The sequence below is a fragment of the Vombatus ursinus genome, unplaced genomic scaffold (genome assembly GCF_900497805.2).
Source record: "Vombatus ursinus unplaced genomic scaffold, bare-nosed wombat genome assembly UNPS02014791.1, whole genome shotgun sequence".
Lineage (NCBI taxonomy): Eukaryota > Metazoa > Chordata > Mammalia > Diprotodontia > Vombatidae > Vombatus > Vombatus ursinus.
Window position 1 is genome coordinate 20,049,223 of NW_020954569.1, and position 12,968 is coordinate 20,062,190.

The following is a 12,968-nucleotide window of genomic DNA, read 5'->3' on the forward strand; positions in this document are numbered from 1 at the left end:
GTCACCTGCAATTCTTGTAAGTATGCCATCTATGGCTTTATCCAAATCTGACCAAAAAAAGGGGGAATAATGAGCACAAATTTCCAGAATCCTTTGCTAAAATTAATCATCTCCAACCATCAATGGCTTTTTTTGTTATCCAGTTATTCAACCATTTTCAAATCCATCTGAACATGTAATTATTTTGCCCCCACTTTCTCCACCTTTTTTCACAAAAGTAAAATGAAAGAAAAAATTAAATTCTTTTCTAAATTGAGTTTAATACCCTTGATGACAGTGGACATGTAGAGAGGTAGGGTTGCAGTATATAGATAGGGTCCAGACTTGAATTCAGAAAGACCTATGTTCAAATTCTGTCTTTTACATTTATAAATTTTATGGTCCTATAAAAGTTACTTTAACTCTCTGAACCTCAGTTTCTTCATCTGTGAATAGCTATTGGTGCCTACCTAACAGGGTTTAATGTGGCTAAAATGAAATAATACTTATAAATTTTAACACACTACATTTCAGCCATAATTGAAACCTCATACTTATTTATATTCCCCATTGAACCCAGAATATTTTGTGGAAAGATTTTTAAAGTTATCAATAACTAGAATACAATTTTACACTTTTAATCCTGAAATTCACATACTTTTATCAATGTTTTGTTTCTGAATTTGTAGTTAAAAACACCTTCATTTATTTAACTAGCAGTGTGTTATAGAGAGAGAAATGCTAGATCTGGAGTCAGGAAGACCTGGCTTTGTATCCATCTTCTGATACTTGCTAATTGTATAATTTTGGATAATTCACTTAAATTCTCTGAGCATCAATTGAAAGGGAATAACAATATCTGAAATGTCTGCCTCACAGGTTTTTGTATACACAGGTTAAATTTTATATAGCACTTGCAAACTTTAAAACACTATATTAACATCAGGAATATGTTATTACTATTATCTTATCACAGAATCACAGATGATGAGTTTAAAGATTCCTGAGAAACCATCTAGTCCAACCTCTTCATTTTACTAATGAAGAAAACTGATGCCCAGAAAGGTTGTAACTTTTCTAAAGTCACATAAGTAATATATGCTAGAGGCAGGATTCTAACCTAGGTTCTCTGATTCTTATGTCCTCTCTTTCCAATGTCCTCTCCCTTTGATTTATTGCAACACTCATGCATCCTGGGTTTATTAATTTCTCTTTGTCTCTTTGTCTCTTTCTCTATCTCTCTCTGTTTCTGTCTCTCTGTCTCTCTTTATCTCTCTCTCTCTCTCTCTCTCTCTCTCTCACAAACACACACACAGCTAAGGTTATTTAACATAAATGAAAAGACAGTCATTGTTATCCCTCATCACATATAAAGCAGCTGCTCTTTTTCTATATATGTTTCAAAAGAAAAAAAAAGTGGGGGGAGGGTTATATGCTACAGCTTGAATGAGTTATTTCAATTATAAAACTATATTAAAACTTAAAACTTTTAGAGAAAAATTTAAATATTTTGAGGAGATTTTAAAATCATATTTCAATCTCAAAGGAACTTTAAAAAAGTGTTTCATTTTCCCTTTCTAGAATATTATTCCTTTGTACCATTGCTTATTTATAAAATATATGCAAATAATAAATGGAAAACTTTGAGAAACCTTTATTAGTTTTAGGAACACTGGAATTGCTTTACTCTATGGATGATTGCAATGGTCCTTCAAGTGGTTTAAAACTGTAAATCCATATTTATTTGAGATTTGGCTGTAGAACCAGATGCTACCACTGCTTTTGTCTGTACTCACACTTAAATAGTTGTTATGTTCTCCATCTTATAAAATAACAATGTTCTTTGAGAAGCTTTTAAGCATAACCAATGTATTTTAGTTTGCTTAATGTCAGACATGGACCTGCACTATAGCAGAAGTACTTTAAATGTCAACACAAATCAATTTTGCAAATGTCAGCCTGGCATTAATGAAATCCCAACTCTGTCATGAAAGATGCCCTCCTAATTCATAGTTAATGTTAAAGAATATCTTTCACATTATCACCACTTTCAAACAGAAGTCTTGGCAGCTGCTTTCCTTACTAGGAATTCAGTTTCATACTTCTGTAGCATAATTTGCAAAGTTCCATATCATAAAGGAATGAAATACTTAAGTTTGTTCTGTGTTAATTTGCAGGTATTTAAATGTGGTTAAAAGATATAATGTGTGTGGTGTAGTGTGTGTGTGTGTGTGTGTGTGTGTGTGTGTATGTATAACAGGATTTACTTACATTTTCACATCTCTTTGTTCATCTGAAGAGTATATCTCTTTCTAGAAATTGTATTTCTATATGGTATTGATATGTTTATAATTTCATTAATAAAAACCTCAAATCGAAGGAGGGGTACAAAATAATTATTACTATTTCATGTCTTATACTTTTGTACCATAATGGAGCATTTTTAACTTTGATAGAATTTGAATAATTTAATATAATGTATTTAAGAAATATTTAAATGTTTTGTTTTATTTTTATGTGTAATACAATGATGAGGCAAAAGGGTGTGAACCTTTAGTTTAATATGGGAATTTCCTCCATTGATGAACAATAAATGAGTGAACTTTCTTAACTCCTTCAGAGCAACCTTCCACTAATTTATAACCTTAGATTATTGCCTGGCATAGTGAGAGTTTGCATGATTGTCCACGACCATAGACTAATTGACTTTGTGAAGAAAAATGGAAATTTCATAACATAGTTTGGATAAATTAGAATACACACTTTAAAAAGCCTGGAATTGAGTGTTAATGCACTATATTAGATCAAATGATCTAACATTTGCAAAGTGTTTTGCAAGTTTTATAATGTTATATTAATACTTGTTCTTCTTATTATTAGATAATCTCTAAGTTCCCTTCTGGTTTGAACATTTTATGATTCTATTAGCATACATATGTGTTCCATGTAAGCTTTGAGGATTCTTATCCCAACTCCCACTCACACAAGGCAACAATGTTCCCAGGGTGAGGCTGGACACATCTCCTACTCAAACCCTTTGAGATGTCAGTAATGAGTCCCCAATGCCATTAGCTTGAGACCCTACTATTGTGCTCCCCAACATTTTATTTTAAAAATAATTTGGTCATTCTCATATATTTTTTATAAAGGGGTATTTATTAAAGTGGTATGTTTCAAATAGTTATTTTAAAAATTCCCCCAAAAGCCTGTGACACACTCTTCCTTGACTGCATACAGTCTAGAGGAAAGAGAACACATGTAGCAAAAAGATAACTAAACACCTGACAGCTGGGAGTTCATTTCTCTCATTCATATAGCTATAGATTTATGATTCCACAATCATAAAGTTTGTCAGAGAGTGATTATTTATTTGTTTGTTTGTTTGTTTTTGCCACAGTTCGTCTAAAAGATAATTGCTACTTCATTGTGGAAGGGTTGTAATCTGTGTCTCTGGATGGAATAGCCACATCGAGACAATTAAAGGCCCCAGAAGTATTGAAGAAATATAATGAAGTATCGATTGATTGTTAATACTTCAGTTGGCTATTAGGAACCCTGGAGAACTATTTCATGGCTTTAATTGTGAGTATAATAAAAGAGTGGACAAAAATCCTTAACCAAATGATAATTCACTTTTTTAAAAATACAAATCATTATTTCAGGTAATTGCTTCAGGTTTGCTTCTCTGTGTATACTTAAGCAACCATTATGCATTTGTATACAAATCTCCTTTTTAAAGTCAAGGTTATTGACCACCAAACACATGTTTATTTGGATTCCCTATACTACATTATTTTATTCTTCATGACAAATGGATTGTTTTTCCTGTTAGAAGTTACCAAAGACAAGTTAAACTGCATTTTGTCAGTGTGTTGGGACTCTAAACAATGTGCATTCCATTGTGCTCAAGTGCTGTTAAGGTTCTAACTACATAAAAAGGGACCTTTTTTTAATACCACCTGCTACACATGTTCTTATAAATTCTGGGTAGGAACAACTATCAATGCCATGATACAAGAAGTCATTTAAAACTTCTTATTATTTGTTTTGCTGTCTCTAAGGAAACCAAAGAGAACAATTCTTATCCCAAGAAAAAATCCCCTTCCAAATGAATACAGCTGTGTTCTATGGGTGGCATGTCTCACCTGTATTCCATTGGCAAATGAATAGCAACATGGTGAAATGAGGGGAGTCTCACAGTATTTAATAGTTTTCATTCATTTTCTAAAAACCCGAAAAATAGTGCAAAGTTGATTTCCACATTCTTTCCAATCCTCAGAAAAGCAGAGAAAGATGTTATGCACTATAGAACCTGAATAAATATTTGTTGATTGATTAAACATGAATATTTTATTTTAATTATAATGCATTTTTAGGATTATATTATGAAGTTATGTTGTTAGGTTTTGTTTTTGTTTCCTCTATGTCTTCCTTTTCCTTTCATTCTGTCCAATAGTATTAAATAATATAGTTTATTCCCATGGCTACATGTGTCCTTGAATCAGTATCAAACCTATTACTTTCAGTGGGAATGTTTAATTCAGAAGTCAAACAGAGTTATCATTTGCATGTTAATAACTGCAATGTAAGGACTAGATTGCAGTTTACATAATTGAAGCTTAATTGATTCTTCAGCTTGCACTTCAATTATTAATGAGGGTTGATCATTTCTATTCATCAGAGAAATTTCATGATTAGTAAAATAGTGGAAAGTCTTCAGAGGCACTATCTTTGAGAGTTGAGGTTGAAGTGGGAGAGCTCTTAGACTTATGCTCAGCATTCCTTTGAAGGACCCAAATAAATTGAAGAATCTTTCCTATTTTTTGATAGATACCACAAATGCTTCTTAAATGTTCTTACTTGGTACTTCATCCTTTAGTACCTCTCCAAACTCCAGTCTAAGTAATGCATGAATGTTAAAAAAAACACACTGGAGAGACTTTCAGTAGTGGGTAATGGGATTGAGAGATGAAAGGGTTGGAAGATGTAGGGAGAAGTTTTCAGGGTTTCACATTCACCATGAAAAAAGCTGTGTAGTTATTACCTCCATCAAACATTCCATTTATTAATTTCCTAAAGGTGTCTGTGGATGGGTTTCAAGGGATCTGTGACATTGGATGGGAAATCCAATATAAAATCATGCAGTAATAGATATTGAACACCAATCACTCATGGAAAATGTGAAATTGGTGTGCTGCCCTGGAAGACTACTGGTAGGACTCAGTTTTTACATTAGTGAAATTATAGTTTTTAATAAAATCATTTTGTAGTAGTTTTGTAAACTTGTGTGATGCAATAAAAAAGTATTGAAGGATATAAAAGCAACCAATTCCAGGTCCTGATTTTACCACTGATTTGCTGTGTAACTTTTGGAAGTGAGAATTTCTGTGTTTCATTTTACTCATTTGTAGAATAAAGATAGAATCAAATGAAATAATTAATGTAAAAGTTTGTTGAAAGATTTGATACTTTGTTTTGGAGGGCACAAAGTTCATATATTATTTCATCTGTGAGAAGACTTCCTAATGTGGACCTTTCACCAATAGGGATTTACAGTTATTTAATTACTTGCAGTATCAATAGGGAGCTTCCTGAGACATGATAGCTTTGTTTTTTTTTTCTTTATGTATATCACTATTTTCTAACATAGTGTAATTTTTTGTTGATGTTTCAGTAAAGCAGTATTTAAAAAAAATGATAAGCTTCTGAATATATGTTGCTTATAGAAGGAACATAAACACATTGAAGGTTACTCTACATATCCATGATAGAAACATCAAGTCAGTCAGGTTCAGATTTTATTTTGCCCTTTTTTATTACTGAAACTTAAATACACAATAAGAAATTAAAAAGATATATTGTAAACTTAAATACAGAGGTGTTTACTCTTCTTATGCACCAAACCTCATCCGGGGTCTTTTCTTCAGATCTTCTCTGATTGTCCCAGGAAGATCCCTGTTCTGCCCCTACTCTTATTTATTTTTACTCCTCAATATTTGCCCTGACATGCTATTTCATCTCTTTTGTGGGGAAAATCTTGAGAACTTGGAATTTTCTGACCTATTCTGCTATCTTCCCAGAATCCTCTCCAGGTTAAAAATGTTTTAGTCTTGTTGTAGTTTTTTTTTCCCCATAAATGTGGAAAATATCTTTTTTTCTCAATTGATCCTACATATTTGAAGATTGGTCACTTTTTTTTTTCGATAGAGGAAGAAGGACCTAAAATGTGATTTCATTTGATCACTGAAACATACCATACACAACTGCCTTAGAGTATAATGAATTTTAGGTGATAATCTTTGGTCCTGAGGGGCTGAGTTTAGTGCTAGGTGGGCAGAAACTCTGAGAAGCAGCCAAAAAAGGAGATGACTTTTTCCCTGAAGCTAATCAGACCTGATAATCATTTACATACATCCTCTCATTCCTTTACTAAATTAAATGAGCCCATTTAAAAATAAATTTCATTTCCCCTTTATCCAATGACTATTTTTTTTTTTGCTCTTATAATTTATCAGAGGCTTGGGAAGTCTCTACCAGAATAAACAAGTATAGAAAGTTTGTGGATTGGAAAAAAAATTATTCATGACTGTTATTCCCCTATGGCAATTGAGTTACAAAGATTCATATGGGAAAAGTCAGGTCTATATGTTCTGAAAACGATAGGTACAATTATCCAGTTTTTCTCCCCTTCTTGATCCTGAAGCTCATAAAATCTGATGGTTCTATGTCTAAGTTTTGCAAATGCTTTTTAAGACATGGTTTCATTTGATTGCTGAAACATACCTGTGAGGTAGATATTATCATACCTATTTTACATGTGAGAACACTGGGGTTAGAGACTTGCTCCTGATGACATCTAGCCAGTTAAATGACTTAAGCCTCATCTACCTGCAGGTCCACTGTTTTCTCTACATTGTACCTCTTTCTCCAATGAGCTTATTCTTACTCACTTTCCTTCACTCCTGCAGCTAAATTTCTGTAAGTTTTTATTTTAATTTAACTTAGCCTCTACCTACCCTTAAATCTGTTCCCCAACCCTGGTATTTCTCCTAGACACCATTCTCTTTATTCCTCTTCTTTCCTTTTACCTAAACATTTCTGAGAAGCATAGTCTGTGCTCAGCTTCTACTTTCTCACCACACACTGCTTAATTCCTTCCAAAACTACTTATAATTGTACAGATTGAATCTTCCATCCCCTTAGACCACCAATAAACTTATAAGTAGATAGAAAAATGCTTTTTTTCCCCAGTCCTATTGTGATACTGGTAAGTCCTTCATACAACACTCATTCATAAACACTTTAGCAATTGTTCCTTTTACTCTGTGATTAATATTTACTTCTCTTCTTTGCTGGTTCCTCATTTTATCAGTCTTTTACGTATGGACATTTCAAAAAAATTCTATTCAGTCTCTATTTCTCTTAGTGTCTGGCTTTCTATGTCTTTGGGTTCCTCTGCCTAATTCTGCCTCTCTTTGTCTCTGTCTGCATGTCTCTCTGATTCTCTCTGTTCTTTCCTTCTCTTCTTCCTCTTCCCTTCCATCATTATATGATTCCTTGTCATGAATGCTATCTATTCATTCATACAATAAATGTACATTGAATTCCTACTTAAATAATGATTACAATCACAACAAATGCTTTTCTTTTCAGCCTCTTTTTAGATGCAATAACTTTGGGTCAAAATATCATTTTCTAAAGTTCCAGTGAAAGGGGACACTAAGAATTCTGGGTCAAATGAATGACATTATTTATAGATATAATTAAAAATCATTTTGTCAATGTATCCAAATATATGGACTTGCTTTTCTAGGGAATTCAATATAGCAAGTAATCTATCTTAACAATGATTAATACACACATATTCACTAGTGACTAAAGTCATTTATCTTTTAAAAGACATTATAGAGAATTATCTTAAAAACTTCCATAGCATCATATAATGATACAATAGAAGTGACCTTATAGGTCATCTATCACTGTCTATATGATGACATTAAAGTGTTAGCATATAATCTAATAAAGGATAATGTGTTTAGCATTGATCAAGCCATCAGCAGAATTCTAGAAGTAGATTAAAATGGTAGCTCTTTGAAGGAACAAGAAAAGTTAAGGGATTCAGAGAGAGATTAGAAGAGCAACTTAGAAAATATATGATATCTAACTTTCTACATTTTAGATCTTAAAAGTACTTGTAAAATGATTCTTTTTACAGTGGACAGAAATATTAAAATGATTAACATACTTGAAATGATACTCACTTGCCAAGGAACCTTGACATTATAGTTACAATAATAGATAATACTTCCAAGAAATACATGTTAAAAAAGTCTCAATGAAAAACTAATGATGATAAAATACATTGCAGGAACAAAACATTATTCATTTTCATCATCTTCTTAGCTTTTTGTTTTTGGATACTTTCTTCTCTTCTTCCTCTTCCTCCTCTTCCTCTTCCTCTTTCCCAGACTTCATTTTCCAAATACAGTCCAACACATATTCTGTAATTTATGATCTTAGAGATTTGACTGCAGCATGGACAAATTGCATGACTTTCCCAGAGTCATTTAGACAATATATTACAGGGGTGGGGTCATCTTTCTATTTTTTTTAAAGTCTGTTACACTAAGTAGGGATAGAGGTTTCTCTTCAGTATGTTAATTACAAGTATTTAAAAGAGTCTTTCCAAAACTAATAAATAAACTATGAAAAAAATAACCTTTGTACCTGATCAGTTTGCTTATGTTGAACATGATGGATATCCAGAAACATGAAATCATCATGAAACACATAAGCAATATATGGATATCTAGATTTATTCTGGTTAGCTACTTAACAATTTTAACAAGGGTAATTATCGTAAAATAGTCCTTATAGTTGGAAATTTAATTTTGATTTAATTGCATTTGATATTTCTTCAAAATGTTAATGAACCTACTTTTAATGCCCATATGCCTAATTTCTACAATGTCTCCAGCCTTGATACAATACAGCATTTAGAGGATTTTAAACTGTGCAAAAATACACACACAAAAAAGCTATATTCTCTATTGTTCCCTTGAAATTCTACAAATTGATGAATTAAAATCTTACCAGAATGGACATAGCTCTTTCTCTGATAGCCTTAACCTTCTAGTAAAGGGAGAGACTCTGGGATTTCAATGGTAGATTAGTTGCTGCATTAAATCAATCACCTATTTGCTTGGATTGCTGACCAGGCTATGAATTAATGCTACTATAATTAGCTTCTGCAGCTGCTTGTTTTAGTGGCCTTCATTGGCTCCCAACTAGAAAAAATAACTTTTTTAACTCCAAAATGTTCAGACTGCAATTAATTTCTAACTTTGGTATATAGTGGAGAATATAAAACATTGTTTATTAAAGTTAACATGGGGCCATGGATATAATAACATCTAAACACATTACATAATATATATTTATATATATAATTTTTATTTATTTACTTTTTAATTTATGGAATAAAAATTAATTTTTAATTTGTGGAAAAAAGCAGTTGTTGGAATTGTGGAATAAAACAAATATAATAAAATATATTGACAAAAGAGGTTATTGCCAGTATTCACTGAAAACATGTTTATATATACATATATGTGTGTGTATGTTTGTATGTATAAATAGATGTAGATATCCTATTATGCCTTGAGCAAAATTCTCTGCAAAAGATGAGAATGGACTGTTTTCCTATTTTCAAGGGCATCATATATCATCATAGAAGATTAGAACTCAAAATTGCATGAGAGATGCCCAAAAACCATACTAGCTATTTTATTTGTTTTTAAAAACTGTGATTAAATCAGTGGGGGAAGTATTATGGAGTAAACTCTATCCCACAAAGTAAAATACCAACCTGCCTCCAATTTATTGTCTTGGAGAGTTGCAAGCAGGCACTGAGAAGTTCATGACTTATTTGCCCAGTTTCAAACAACAAATACATATCAAACGCCAAACTTGAGGCAGGTCCTATCCATTACTATATGTTTCCTTTCAAGTTGTAGGGTATACACCTTAAAACTTTTACTGGCAAAGATTAGCATTTCCTAATTTATTTTATAATGTTTATCAACTAACTTGGCATTTCAAGATAACTCTTTGCTGTGTGACATCCTTAGACTCACTGAAAATAATGGCTAACCAAACAGCTATCAAAACCTGATACACACCAGATAGTCTCGCTGTTGTGGCTACCCATTTTTGCTATGCCAAGAAACACCCTAAATTAAGGTAAGATAATATAAAACACCCATCATACCCTATTATAATAAACAGACAAATTGTCTTTAAATAGTTGTGTTTTTTTCTGGATAGATTAGGAAAAAAATGTTTATTTTTCCCACCTTTAATAAAGATCTTAAAAAAGTCTAGGATGTATACACAGTGACATTGCATATTTCAAAGGTAGTTGGAGGCCAAAGCCAATAATAGAGTTAGTAGTGCCATAGCCAACCAGTTGCCATCATTGATGTTAAGACTTTTTCTGGGTGTCTATGTCCCAAAATTCTTCCCATTTCCCTCTCCTTCCTCACCTACTGTCACAAATACTTTTTTGGTTTTGTCAAGGCAAAATGTAAATTAAAGTAGGCTAGATGTGATTTAGCATGTTTTGGCTCCATTCATGCACACCAGATGGCAAGGATGGGTGAAGATCAAGATACAATTTTTTTTAAAAAAGAGACCTTTGTGAATATTGTTAAAAGGCTCAGGAAAGTAAATTGCAAAGCTGGGGGTGGCAAATAAGAGAAAAAGACTAAAGGAATTTGTGATGTATATTTTTCATTACAATTATATTTAAATCAGTAGTACAAATAATCTGAATTCTTCAAATATATAAATTTCTTTTCTGACAGCAACTCCTATAAAGTCAATTGTGCCATTTGTATCATGGAAACCTTATCCCTTTTTGATTTTCTAAAGTAGATCTAGGACACAGGGGTGGGGAACCTGTGACTTCAAGGCCACATGTGGCCCTCTAGGTTCTCAAGTGCTGCTCTTTGAATGAATCCAAACTTCACAGAACAAATCCCCTTAATAAAAGGATTTGTTCCATAAAACATAGATTCAGTCAAAAGGCTGCACCCAAGGACCTAGAAGGCCACATGTGGCCTCAGGAAGGCTGGTTCCCCTCCCCTGACTAGATCCTTGTTGCAGAGAAGATAATTTATATTGATATTTCAGAATGTGGGTGTGGTAGGGGCAAGTGGAGAGAGGCACAAGGTGGAGGAGGAGGAAGCAAAAACCAAAAACAAAAATTGAATGGGCTGCCCTGGGAGGTAGAGAGTTCCCTTCTCAGGAATTCTTCCAGCATAACTCAGACAGCTGACTGCTTGAAAGGGAGTGTTGTAGAGAGGTTCTTGGGCAGATACAGGTTGGAGTGGATACATTCAAGGTCCTGTTGAATATAACATTCTGCACAATGGGATTGTATGATTTATCTACAGACTTTTTCATCTGTTTTCAAGGTCAATTTACTCATTCATCACATAGCAACTCATGTTCTTTTGATGACTGCCCTACTCACTGACAGAAGGAAAATGTTAACAATATATAAAAACAAAATGAAGGAGAAAGAAGCAAATAGATCAATTGGTGACTCACCCTGGAAATTTGTAACTGAGTAGTCACTATTTGGAAATTTCACTTGACCTCTGGTGAGATAAAAGGAATGAGTTACTACTTTGTTCAGGCTTAAGGGGATGTAACAAGCTGAAAGGAAGAAATTTGAATGCTTATAAAGAGGTGTCCATGTAGAACACAGGGAGAATTAAATGGGTGGTCAGACTGCATGGACATTTATTACTAGATTAGTTAGCCCAGGACACCATTCTTTCTAACTTCCTACATGTGGTCCACAGTAATATTGTTTTTTATAATTTAATTTTTATTTTTTTCTTAATTACATGCATGCAAAAAATTTTTAAGTTTTTTTCATGTTTTTCATGTTTTTCATGTTTTTCATGTTTCTAAATTCTCTCCTTCCAATCCCCTCTTTTAAAACGCAAAACATATCCAGATTAGCTATGTTTGAAAGGGAAAAAAAAACAGTCCAAAAACAAATACAAGAATCATTTATTTTTTTCTTCTTTTTTAAATTAATTATTTTTTTTATTTGCAACATTCACTTTTATAAAGTTTTGAGTTCTAAAATTTCCCCCTCCCTCCACTCACGCTCCCCAAGAGGGCCTGCAATCTGATGTAGGCTATACACGTATAATTATATTACACATTTTTACACATTAGTCATGTTGTGAAAGAAGAATAAGAACAAAATGAAAAACCATGAGAAAGAAAAAAAAAAGGAGAAAATACTATGCTTCGATCTGCATTCAGAATCTATCATTCTTTCTCTGGATGTGGATAGCATTTTCCATCATGAGTCTTTTGGAATTGTCTTAGATCATTACATTGCTGAGAAAAGCTGAGTCTATCAAAGTTGTTCATCACACAATGTTGCTGTTACAGTGTTCTCCTGGTTCTGCTCACTTCACTCAGTATCAATTCATGTCCCCTCCAAATTTTGTCATTTTACTTTTCTGCTTATTAGTCAATTGATGTGCATGAGGTGGTTGCTCAGAGTTGTTTTAATTTACATTTTTCTAATCAATAGTGATTAGGAGCATTTTTTTATATAATTAAAGATAGTTTTGATTTCTTCTACTGAAAACTGCCTTTTCATATACTTTGTCCTTTCATCATTTATCAATTGATAAATATATCTTACTTGTTATAAGTTTGTCAGTTCTCTACAAATTTGAAAAATAAGGGATTTTTCTGAAAAAGTTGCTGTGATACTATTTTATTGTCTATGGTACCTCTTACCAAAATAGAGTTTGCATGATTATCTTTTTCAATTAGGTCTATTTTTTTGTTTTGCTTTGTCTGAGATCGAGATTTCTTCTCCTTCTCCTTCTTCTTCTTCTTCTTCTTCTTCTTCTTCTTCTTCTTCTTCTTCTTCTTCTTCTTCTTCTTCTTCT